Genomic DNA, 12,737 nt, shown 5'->3' on the forward strand with positions numbered 1-12,737 from the left:
TTTTTAATACATACACACTCCCAAAGAAGAAATGGAAAAGTTGTCAGGGTGTGGACCAGGGCTTCTAATTAGCTGTTCTGGTCTGCCTGATGTACCTCCGTCCTTGCCCCAGCACCTTCCTGGGACTTCTTGTCCCCCGGAGGAACACTTAGGGGAACGAGAGGCATCCCCCAGCACCTGACCCGCCACGGCCGGCTCAGACCAGGTCTTCTCGCCCCTTCCCCAGGGGAGCAGCCCGAAACCCGCTGCCCAGGTCGCCACTCTTGCCTCCTTGACCCTCGCTTGTTTCCCAAACAGAGGGACCCCTGAGAAGGCTCCCTGCCAAAGCTGGAAACAGCTACCCTCATTGTCTGCCTCGCCCTGCCGGCCGCGCTCGCCCTTCCTCCTTCCCCTCCTTTCTGCCTGAAAGTGTGAAAATTACAAATCCCAAGGAACTGCAATCAGAACTCTACCTAGGGAACGTTCAGAGGATCCTTGCCATAAATATCCCGCTCCAAGACGCCTGACGTCAGAGCGGGGCGGGCGGGGGCGCGGGCCGGCCGGGCAGGGAGCCGCGCCGCCCCGCTCTCGGAGCCCGGGGGCGCCCAGAGGAGCCAGGGCGAGCGGCGGCCGGCGGCAGCGGCTTCGGGGCTGTGGGGAGCGGCGGCCGCGCCATGGGGTCCTCGGAGTAAGTGCGCGGCCCTGCGTCTGCTCCGCTTCGCGCCGGGCCGGGCCGGGCGGGGCGGCGGGTGCTTTCTGCCGGCACCTCCACACTTCTCCCTCCCCCCGCTTTCTTTGCAGCGCTGAAAGGGGACTGGAAAGGCGGCCGCTCCGCAGCAGGCTGCCTGTTTTGTTTCTGCAAAGTGTTTGCAGGAGCCACCGGTCTTTGAGTGGGCTCCCAGGGCCTGTGTGCGTGTCTGTGCGGGTCCGGGGGTGATTTGCGTGTGTGTCTCTGTCTGTCTGTATTGGCACATCTGGACACAGGAAATGTCTTTGGAAAACTTAGGGAAAATTTTTTTTTTTTTTTTGTGGCTTTGAAATCTGATTCCTTGTTGTCACAAGTGGACGAACATAGCCGGTACCCTCCAAACTGACAACTTTTTGGTGGTGGCTTTTCCCGGCTCAGCTTGTGCCCAGCCCCAGCTCCCACTTGCAAGCCTGGCCTCTGGCCAGCAGGCAGGGCAGAGGGAGCCGGAGGTTCTTGCTCTCAGACGCAGTGGGACCTTGGGCGAGGGGAAGGAGCATCCCAGAAAGGGGCTCCTGACTCTGGGGACCTCAGCACCTGCCGCAGCTGCCCAGCCTCCTGCTGGGGCCCTGACATCGCCAGGCAATGGGACTTTGACTTAACTGAGGAAGGAAGGATCCGGTCTGGAGGCAGGTAATTGTAAGGAGGATGAGGAGGAGGAGGCTGCGGTGGCCAGGACACTGGGGTGCGGTGGCCAGTCCTGCCCCGGGAGTCGGAGGGATGCGTCTGCCACATGGGCCCACGAGGAGGGATGTGCTGGGTTCTCGGGGAGCACTGCTGTGCCCCAAACAAGATGCAAGCTCCTAACATAAAGAGACATGTCTGAACTGTGGAGTAGAGGAAGGGGGGTGGTGGGGGAGAAGGAGAGAGATTTTTATCAAAATTGAACACAGATTGCTGAGGCCTGGGCTTGATTTAACTCTTCTCTCTCTGCCTTGGCCACTTTTTTACTGCTCTGTGGTGGATTTGCAAAGTTCCTGGGAAGGTAGGAAGGAAAATTACCCCTCTCCAGGAAAGAGTCCCTGGAGGTTTTCCTTAAAGTCTCCATGGGAATGAAAGCAACTTCCCATCTTTCAAGAGTTTAGTTTTGTGTTTCCCCTCTTCCGGGTTTGGTGTCAGTTTCTTGGATTTCTCTGAAAAGTGGGCTGCTGGAGGGAGTGGATTTTCCCTAGGAAGCAGAGGGGGGATTGTGCTCTCAGAGTGGGCGGGAGGGGGTGCGGGCTGTAGGGCTCAGCTAGCCCTGGATTGCCCCATGCACGGTGCTGGATGTCTGTAGTTGGACCCAAGAACCAGGGGCCACCACAAAGAGAGCCCTTTCCGCCTTGCCCTCACGGGGTCTCTCGTTTTATATTTTGCAATAGAGCCACCCTACAATGTTTGGGCGGGAGGAAGATTGCCGGACTCTCCCTGTGTCCTAGAAAAATGAGGGAATGAAGGGACAGGGAGGACATCTGGATATAAGAACGGACGCACAGGAAGTTCGAGATTTGGGGTGGTTTTTAGAAATTATACAAATTGACCCCTGGGGAAGTGCTGTAAAAGACTGAGTAGACAGTACTGTCAGAAAGGCTCGTTTCACTTCGGAAGTTGTGTCTTCAACTTAAATGTTATGAAGAAGAGGGAAACCATCCCAAGGGCAGTGTAAACAAAAGTACGTGTAAACAGGGCTAGCTGGGTACCGCGAGATGCACGTGCAGGCACATGTTTATGCCTTCGTGGCTGTGTGGGGATGGTCCTGGCCTCGGGCATGAAAGCACAAACAGCCCGTGTCTCCTCTGCGCTGGGAGCTGCAGCCGACTCCTGTTTCTTCCTTTACAAAAGACAACTGTGCTATTCTTGTCTTGCTGCCTGCTCCTGTCGCATGTTCTGGCTCCTAACTCCCAGAGTTTTCAGAGCTTTTCTCCCAGATCCTGGGATGCTGAGTGAATACTTGTGCCCCCAACAGGACAGAAAGAGGAGAGAAACTTCTCCTGGGCCTTAGCACTCAGAAGAAAGTCAGGAGTTCAGGAAGCGGGAGGTGGAGAGGGCAGGACCAGTAGGAAGGCCTGTGAATGTGTTTTCTTTTGGTGAGTGTGGGGGAGGTGGAAAGCCTACTGCTTTCTGTGGGAACATGTTCTCTCCCCAGTCTGCTTTCCCAACCACCCGCCCTCAGAGTTTTCGAAACTAAACAGGTTAAACTCTGCCTCTCACCAAAGAGCGCTGGATGCAGGGGTAAAGAAGAGGGCGAGCCTAAGGGCAGGTGGTCGGGAGGCTACAAAGATAATCAATGAGGCAGACTCTTGTTTCTTTGATCTTAGTGGAGCCAATGGAAGTACCAATTTTAAATGTTCCCACTCATTCCCCCTACCTGCAAATAGAAGGCTGAAGACTCGGGGACACGGGGGACCCAGAGGAGGCAGACTCTGAGAAGCACTGTTGTCCCAGGGAGAGCTGAGGGCAAGAACTGGGCTTGCAACTCTTTCATCATGTGGGGTTTCTCTGGAGCGTCCGTGGGGTTCTGACCTTTCTGGGTTTGCTCTGGGAGACGTGTCACCAACTTCAGACCCAGGTCAGGTTCCCAGGCCACTGACGCTTGGGCAGATCTCATTGCCTCTTCTGTCAGCTCCAGCATCTGGCCTGCTCTTGGGTCATCTCTGAGACCAGCATCCTCAGGCTCTCTCCCGAAGGTCCGAAGGGCAGATGCACCTGGCAGGAAGAACAAGTTGGCTTTGATAACAGAGGAGCTCCCACAGCCAGAGTCCTTCAGCTCTGGACTTCAGACACACCCCAGCACAGCAGAGAGAGTGTGGACCTCAGAGAAGACGGCCCTGGGAGAGAATTAGGAACCTGGGGTATATATACTTATTCCTTCTGAGCCTCAGCTTCCTTATCTGTAAAATGGGGATAATGACCTCACAAGGTTATTACACAAATGATATTTATGCAAAAGGACTAAGAACAGAGCTAGCGATGTCGTGGGTCCTTAAATGAAGGGAATAGTATCATTTTATTTCTTCATTTTTCAGCCATCAGGAGTCCATGTGTTTTGGAAAGGACCTCTCCCCAAATCTAGCTACAGGTTTTCCATTATTGTAGGCCAGTGGCTGGTAGTCCCAGGGCTCCAGTCACCCTTATTTCCTCCCTCTAAAGAAGGTGACCAGTGGGGATGATCCATGAGCATGCCTGGTCTGTTACCTTGAGCAGTGCAAGGTGACAGGCATCCTGGGTATTTGGCCTGGAAACCACTTCTGTGTTGGAGATCTCTCAGGAGGGAGGATGGCAGTGGACCAGGTCGTATGTGTCTGGTGGGGGTGAGACTGGAAGATCAAGAGCTAGGTGAGTCTCGAAGAACCAGCCTGAGGTCCGAGATCGGTTAGGCAGCCACTGCTCCTCAGGGTGCTCAAGTCAGAGTAAGGGGAGACTCTGATGGGTTGTAAAGTACGGAAGCTATCCATAAGTATCTCTGGTGTGTATGGGGTGGGAAGGCAGCCCCCGATTGATACACTGTCTCAGGCAGTGGCTAGTCCGACAGACAGAAGGAGCATCGGATGCTGGAGAGAGCAGCTGCAGGTTCTCCTGGCCCATCTCAGAGGTTCTAAGTCATCCGTCAAGTTGACATTTAAGATGTTGAAGATCACATTTGTTTCTGTTTTGTTTAAGCTCTCTCTTTAACCATGGCCTGGGATGACTTTTCAGCTTTTAAGAGGCTCAGCCCATGGCCAACATCTCTTGAGATGGCCCAGATTGGGGGTCAGTGAATTCCTCACTCCTGGCAGTATCTAGTTCTCCAGCTCCTTTTTCACATTTTTTGGTTTGTTTGTTTGTTTGTTTTTGTCTTTCATTATGAGGTTATAAAACTGCACTGTCAAGATGCTATGCAGAGAGGGAATGACTTTTCTTTGGACTTGTGTGTGTCATTCTGTCAGTAATGTGCAAGGCTTATCAGACTAGGGTCTTAGCAGGTGTTCTGGGGTTTTTTCTGGGGCTCCCATCCACAGGGAAAAAAAAGCAAAGCAAAGAACAAAAAGAACCCGGAAAATATCAACTTTAGGCAGTTTGGTATCTCTTTGCATCCTGGCCAGAGCAGAGCTGAGTTATCTGTAGGATGCCTCGCGGTTTTGTGGATGGAGGCTCAGAATCAAGTAGATTCAGATTTGAGTTCGACATCAGCAGGTCACAAGCTATTCATCCTTTCTGATCCTTCTTCATCTGTCAAATGAAAACAATGACTCTTCTCACTTCCCAGGCTTGTTCTGAAGATGAGACGAATAATATATGGGTAGGATCTAGCAAACTGCCCAGTGCTTCTCAAAATGTTAGTGACTTATCCCCCTCTGGTTCTAAGCTCAAGAAAGTACACGGGTTTGGACATTTGTCCACGAGTCAAAGCAAATAAGCTACTTATTCAAGGCTTAACAGCAGTGCTCAGAGGTCAGCTAATCTCAGGCTAGAGATGGAGACCTTTAACACAAAAGTGGGGCGGCACAGGTCAGTGTTCCCATGCCAAACAAACGGCAGCCCCATGTGATCCTCTACGGGAAGAAAGGAAAGGCCACCAACTCCCTGACCCACGAACCCAGGCTATTAGTGAACTCTCCATAGAGCATGTTTTAGAAATCCCAGATGCGGTCTTGGTTCAAAGAATCAAAGTCAACACTGGGGAGAGAAATCATTGAGGCAGTACCTGACATTGAGACCGAATAATAATGGCACGATGACAGCAGTACCTTACCTTTGCGTAACAGCCTACAGTTTGAAAAGCATGTGGCCTCATTTCATCCTTAGAACAATCCGATGAGATTGGCATTGACCATATTTTACAGCTCAAACTCTGAGGGCTTAAAAGACTTACCCTATTTCCCACAGGAAGTGAGTGGAAGAAATAAAGGAACAGCTCCCCAGGCAGTGGGGCACAACCCTGGCTGCTCTTTAGAATCACCTGGGAAGCTTGTAAAAGTCTCAAAACCTGGGCCCACCCCAGACCAATTAAATTAGAATCTCTGGGGAGTGGGGCCCCAGGCATGGACAGTTTTGCCTTGATAATTCCCCAAGTGATCCGAAGCGTAAGTGAGACCTCCTAAGGTCTAAGCGAAGAGTGGAGAGTACCAACGCTAAGATTTAGGGTGTCAGGCATGGGTTAAAAAAAAAAAAACAGACACAAACCAGCCACCACTTTGCCTGGATTTTAGCTGCAAGAGGGCGGGCACTTGTGTGGTGTTCCCGGCAGCCCCATAACGTGGAGCTGTGCCGGGCACAAGGTAAGTCCCTCAGTGAACTTTGGCTATGTGAATGAATGAATGAATGAATGAACCAAACTACAATAGATTAGGAGCCAGCAATTTCAACAGCCAAAATCCAGCCTGTCACCTTGTTTTATAAGTAAAGTTTTATTGGAACACAGCCATGACAGTCGTTGATAGATTTTCTATGGCTGCTTTCGCACTAAAAGGGTAAGAGTTGAGTGTTGTGACACTCTCAGGCTCGCAGAGCTGAAAATATTTACTGTCTGGCCCTTTAACAGAAAAGGTTTGATGGCTCCTGCTCTGCATCTCAGACAGGGACAGAGGGTATATCTTGTGGAGGGACAGGACAGCATGGTGGTCAAGAATATGGGTTCTAGAATCAGGCAAACCTGTGCTTGCATCCTGGCTCCCCCACTTACCTGGTGTAAGACCTTGTATGTTATTTACCTCCCTGAGTCTCAGTTTTCTCACCTGAAAAAATGGGATAATAATAAATCACACGTCCCTCGCAGGATGGTTGAAAGGATTGTCAGCCTCTGGCCTGGAGGAAGAACTCAACCAATGTTAGCCTTTGCTCTCATGGTTGTAGTTACTGGCAATTAACCAAGTGAAAGCAAAAGGAAGTAGATTAAAGTAAAAATCCAAATCCAGTATTTTGAACAGAAATAAGGGATGTGGTAGGCAAAAAGAATCAGCTGGTGAGCTGGTGTGTTGAAGAAAAACAAGTTTCTGAGGTTTCTGAGACAAAGAGTGTCCTTTCAAGCCAACACAGGTCAGGCTCCCGGATGTGTGAGTGAGGTGCTCCTGAATGTCTGTCGTGTTGACCAGCAATCCCCATCATTCCTCCCGGGTTCACTTAGGTTTTATTGCACTTAATCTGGTCATAAGCATATCCCACCTCTGCACCCTTGCTCATAGTTCATAGACTGAAAGGCCCTTCCCTAGTCCTGTCTTCCTGCCAGGCTCACTCAGGTGTCTGCTTCTCTCTCAGATACCCTCTGCAAGGCTTCCCCCAATCACTGTTTCCTCTTGACTCCCACAAACATGGCACCCAGCTCTGTCACAACATCTAACCCATTGGATTAGCAGATAAGAACTGAGTCTCCTTCATGCCTTCTACATGTGTGGAGCTCATCAAAGTCAAATTGCAATGTTGACTCCACACCTGGTAGCCAAACAATGTCAATTAGACCCTTGATTCAACTCAGTGATATCTGAATTAACCCTTGAGGAGTGAGTAGGACTTACCCAGATGCTAATGGGATTGCAAGAGCAAACCCCCATAGCCAACCACGTAGAGAAGAACCACTCAGTTTATAGACTATGGGGACGCTTTGTGTCCTCATCCCTGTGCTTTCTGCTGGTTCCTGCCCTCTGGAACACCTCTCCTAAGGGGTAGCCAGGGACAGGGAAAGAAGGAAGAAACATAAAACCAACCTTTTGGCTTCTTGTCAGCAGATGTGGTGAAAAGTTGGGTTTTGGCTTCTCTGGGCTTTGCATGTATATGCGCCAAGATAATTGGGAGTTGGCTTGGTATGGTCAGCTTTCATTAGCTCGGTCATAGAGAGAGAGGCATGGTCATGGATAATAGCAAACAGCAGATAATTCACAGCATTGCCATTTGACTACAGAATGTGTCGCATAATTTTTATAGATTTTAGTGGCAGATTTATTTTGACGGTGGATACATATTGTGCATGGGAGAATATTAAAGTAAAATTGTCTTCTAATGATTAAGAGGAGGGCACAGAAAAATCTTGGCCTTTTGATCAACCCCCAGTGAACTATTCAGAGCTACCTAATTGAAGTGAGGGGCAGGGAGGGGGGATGAAATACTTTTATATACGATCCCACTCTGCACCTGGCACTACACTGATCATTTTAAAAGCATATTCTTGATTTTTCCAAATTCTGAATAATTCTTACTTGCTTAAACAAGTGAATCAATATCATGCAGAAAAACAAAAAATGGAGAATGAATAACATTGCCCCCCTCCACACCCTCGTCATTAATGTCAATAGCCCAGAATTAAGCCATCTTACCTTTTACTTTATTGATACAAATACCTACTGGTGCATACGCAGGTATAGTGGTAGCTGTAGTCTGAATGTTTGTTTTTCATGGAACTGAATGTAACTTTGCACGTTACTCTGCAGCATACTTTTCTTCCCCTTGATCATCTATCAGGTTACCCCGGCCATGCATCAAGCTCTTTTTTATTTTTTCTGATTTCTTTAGGCCGATACACATACACAGAGCTCTATATATTTGAGATCATGCCATTCTTGTAGGGATATTCATTTTTCCATCAGTCAGTTATTAAACATGGTTTCATCCTGGATGATCACCAGTTTGTGTCCCTGCTCCTGACATATCAAGCATCCATCACCCACGAAAGCTGCATTCTGGCACTCAGGCTGAGTGATTGATGTACCTAGCCTGGTGACCATCTGGGATAGGACTGCGTGTTTTGTGTGGTCCTCCTTGGTCCCCTGGGGAAGCTATCAAGCATTAGGCCCTGTGGCTGCCCCACCCCCTTCTCATCAGATTTAGCCTTTCCTGCTTGGTTCTCCTCCATCACCGACTGTGCAGGAATGCAGCAGGAAATATCAAAGACTGATGCATTAGATGGGAGACCTGTCCTGATGGAAACAGATGAGGCAGTAGAGTGTAATGGTCACCTGTGCAGACTCTGCACTCAGGTCACCTGACTGGGTCCAGATCCCCGAGTGGTGGACATATGCTGTGCTGCCCTGACCCTCGCTCGGGACTGACCCCAGCGGCCAGCCCACTTTGGACCTGCCTCAGCTGAAGAGAGTTGCCCTGTCCACCGTCACTCCTGCCCACACTCCCCTTCTGGGTCACCTGCATCCAATGATTGGTGGGAGCAATGAAGGCCTGGCCCCTCTGTACCAATTTGGGGAGTTTCTAAAGGGCATCCCAGCTTCAGGGCTCCTCGTGGGGGCTGACCGAGGCCTTCACCGGGGGCCTGGCAACTGCACTTCTCCCTCTGCTCCGTGCTCCCTCCTGTCCGTCCCTCGGTCCCACGGGGAATGGATTCCAAGAGCCCTTCTGAATAACCCCCTGCCTGCTCCAGAAATTTTGACTCTTTCATATGAAATCGTTTTGGAACAGCCCATTATTTTCTAGGTAATCATTGGCGGCTGTGTTGGATTATGGAAAAGTGTATTTTTTTCTTGTGCTCTATTTTGTCTGTTTTCTAGGTGAGACCCAACTGATTTCCCTGCAAATAGCGCGTTGTATCCTAACTGGACAGATGGAGCAAGCATTTTTATTTTTATTGCCCAACTTGCATTTGCCCTGCCACACTTCCCCCTATGCGAGGCTGAGGGGTGTAGGTATAGGTGGGTAGAAGCATGACCAGAGGGAGAAGGGGGGCTGTACAAGTTGCCCTTTGGGAATTCCTTTCCATATTACCAGTGCTTCTGTAACACAAAGGGATGCAGTCTCAGAGAACCCAGGCCTGCATGGATCTCTGCCCGATCTGACCCACCCGTAGGGGTGTCCATTTCACTCTGCTTGTCCTAGGCACAGGCAGGCTTCGGTGCTGTGTTGAACCTTCTGCCTTTTGGGTCACATACACTGATCACCTGCCTGAGTGCCAAAGTAAAGCTTGCCTGTGGGATGGATGCTTGATGTACTGGACTCCGGGACGTAGACCACATTCCTGGGGGTCCGCATCAACCCTCCCTCACTTCCCCCCAGACACCACAGTCCCCAGCCTCCAGGTCCCGGGATCAGGCAGCAAGGGAAGGGAGTGACTCTGGGTCAGTGGGAAGATCGGTCAGTATTTCCACACTGCCCAAGGCGGCTTTGAAGTCAGTTTGAAGCAAATTCAGAGTTTCCGTGGACTTGGGGCAGTGGAAAGGCCAAGCCATTTTAACCTTCCCTTTCTTTTTTAATCTCTGTCAATATATTTATCAGTGTGTCACCTGTCATGTGGCAGGGGGCTGGCCACTGCCCAGAGTTGGGAACTGCCTTTCCAAGACACGAAGTTGGTCGTTCTCCATCACTGCTGCCCTGAACAGGGGTCATGTTATCGATGTGTGCAGCTGTCTAAATGGGAGCTGGGGCTAACAGAGTCCAGAGACCAGATTTCTGTGGAGAAGGCTGTGGGTCAGAGCACCAGCCCTGGGCTCAGATTCAGGTTCCAGTTCTTACTAGCTGTGTGTCCATGCACGAGTTACTTCGCCTCTCTGTGCCTTAGTTACCTTATCTGTAAAAATGGGTTGTGATGAGGGTGAAGTTCATGAATGATTTGGTAAAAAAAGAAGAGAGAACTACTTGAAACCATGGCTGACATGAAGAGAACACTATGAAATGTTAACGATGTTGATGAAGGAGAACAGGGACCCAGTCTCATTAGCTCTGTTTGCCCAGCATCCTGCACAGTGCCTGGCACAGCACGGGGAGGGGGAGGGGGCAACACACATCTATTCAGTGAAATATCCTACTGCCTTTTGCTAAGTGTCGACTGCCTACTTCGTCTGATCAACTCTCTACTGCAAAAGGAAATATATTTTGCATTTTCAAGTTTTTAGAACTTTTTATTGAAGTTCAAGATGATTCAGAAAAATACACAGCTTATAAGTTATATAGCTCAAGCTCGGTGGATTTTCACCTAACCACACCTGTGTGTAGCCAGCATCCAGATAAAGAAACAGAATATTCTAAAGCCCCCTCCACTGTCTCTGCACTGAGAAGCCCGGCATGCATGCCCTCTTCTGGCTACTGCCCTTCCATAATCCTGACTTCTAACCCTGTGGATTAGGTTTGCCTATTCTTGAATGTCATATAAATGGATCATATGATGTGTACTCATTTTTGTCTGGCTCCTTTTCCTCAGCATAGTGTTGTTGCATGGGACATTAGTTCTCACTGTTGTGTAGTATTCCGTTATGTGACAGTAACACACTTTCTGCATCCACCCTTCCGTTGATGGGCATAGGATTGGTTTCCAAGTTTGGGGCTGTTGTGAACAGTGTTGCTAGGAGCATTTGTGCACTTGTCCTTGGGTGAACCTATGAATGCATTCCTGTTGGTATGTCCCAGGAGTGGAAATGCTGGATCCTAGGGAATGCGTGTGGTCAGCTTCAGGGGGACCATCAGTTTTAGGAAGTGGTCATGCCATGTTTTCCATTTTCTATAAAGATGAAAAAGCAGCTCCCACTTGGTAGGACAGGGGCTTGAGTCCCAGCAATACACTGGGGTTCCTGAGATGTTCATATCTTCCACACCCTTGACCTCTGAGAGCTCTTGTGTTCCAGGAAGCCTGCCGCAGGTAGGTGTGTCCTAGACCAGGCACTGTGCTGGGTGTTTTCACTTATACTACTTCCCACAGCAGTCCCATGAGATGAGTTGGGTGTCATTACCCCTCTTAGAGATGAGGTAACTGAGGCTCAGAGGGGTTGAGTGGCTTGTCAGCCAGCAAGAAACTTTCAGAGTCAGGCTGTAAGACAGATATGCTTGAATCTACAGCTTGTGCATTTGGGCATCTGATGGTGAATGGTTTGGCTTCAGTGTTAACACTGAGCAGAAACACAGACACCAATGTGGGGGCTGTGCCCCTTGAGCCTGTGCTGGTTCTGGGACGGTGGCTGTGAGGAGAAGCTCTGTAACAAGGAGCAGAAAGAAGGCAACTCAATGACCTTGAGAAGCCAAATTGTTTTCCTGCCCAGGGGCTGTTGGAAAAGGTCATAAATTTCCTGGAAGGCAAGGATGACCATGTAATTTACTGTCTAAACCAGGACTCTTTCAAGAGTGAAAGGGTCACTGGATGGGACACTGGGGAAGCAGGGATCCTTTGGCTCTGTCCCGGCTCAACTGGGAGGCTGAGTGAACATTGCTCTCCTGGTCAGTGAGGCCTACAGGTGCTTTTTAACTCTTTCTGAACACTGTCTGTCTGGAGTTTTCCCCAACGCAATGTACTTCTAGTCTCCTGTTTATGCTAAAACAGGGTCTGGTTTTCTTCTTCCCCTCTGCACACCATTCCTTACTCAGAGGAGGCTCTGACAAGGTGAGCTTCCTTTGATAAATCTAGTTACCACTGAGAGGCATATGCTAACAGACTAGAAGCTCCTAGAAGGCTAGGGCTGTGCTTTAGCCCCTGTGGTATTTGTGGTCCCTAGCTGGGTGACAGGCACAGAGTTAGCATCCAGGGGATCTTTATTGACTGTATATATCATTTATCCATGTGCTCATTCATTCACTGTTCATAGAACAAGAGCTTAGTTTAGATTCCTTTCCTCTTTTTTTTTGATCTGACTCCTATTCCACTGGTCCAGAAAGAGAAGTCAGTTGTGTGGGTGTGTGTATGCACCAAGGACAAAAAATTAAGGGGACCAACTTAATGAGTAGCAAACGATGCTGTATCATGGGATTTGAAGTCAGGATCTAGGTTTGAATATCAGCATCTACTAATTAGCCGAGCTTCCTTAGATAAGGAATTTGGCAATTCAGAATTTCTGAGCCTGGGATTTTTCTCATGTGTGAAATGAAAATGCTGGTAATACCTGTGACATAGGAGTGAAGTGAGTCTTTGATGTAGGGTCTATGAAAAGTACGAAGTGCTGTGTAGCTATCAGTGGTGGTGGCTCAAGGATTATCTGAGAAGCACTGGTGCGGGGGGGGGGGGGCACGCTGTGAGCCACATTTGCTCCACCTCCCTCTGGGGCCTCACTGGCCTCAGATGAGGCAGACCCAGTACGTATGTGGCCAGTCATGTGACTGGGAGCTTTCATTAATAAATAAGAAAGGGATCAGCAAATTC

General features: G+C 49.5%; 1 protein-coding gene across 1 annotated transcript in view; it reads left to right on the forward strand.

Moving 5' to 3' along the window:
* Positions 1 to 507: 507 nt before the first annotated feature.
* The window catches only part of DAAM2 (dishevelled associated activator of morphogenesis 2), a 117,344-nt gene continuing 105,114 nt past the window's right edge, over positions 508 to 12,737 (forward strand). The window contains exon 1 of the mRNA XM_081827550.1: positions 508 to 667. The gene's annotated coding sequence lies outside the window, so the exon portion shown is untranslated. The remainder of the gene's footprint in view (positions 668 to 12,737) is intronic.

The sequence above is a fragment of the Leptonychotes weddellii genome, chromosome 8 (assembly GCF_054177405.1).
Source record: "Leptonychotes weddellii isolate Sample4059 chromosome 8, ASM5417740v2, whole genome shotgun sequence".
Lineage (NCBI taxonomy): Eukaryota > Metazoa > Chordata > Mammalia > Carnivora > Phocidae > Leptonychotes > Leptonychotes weddellii.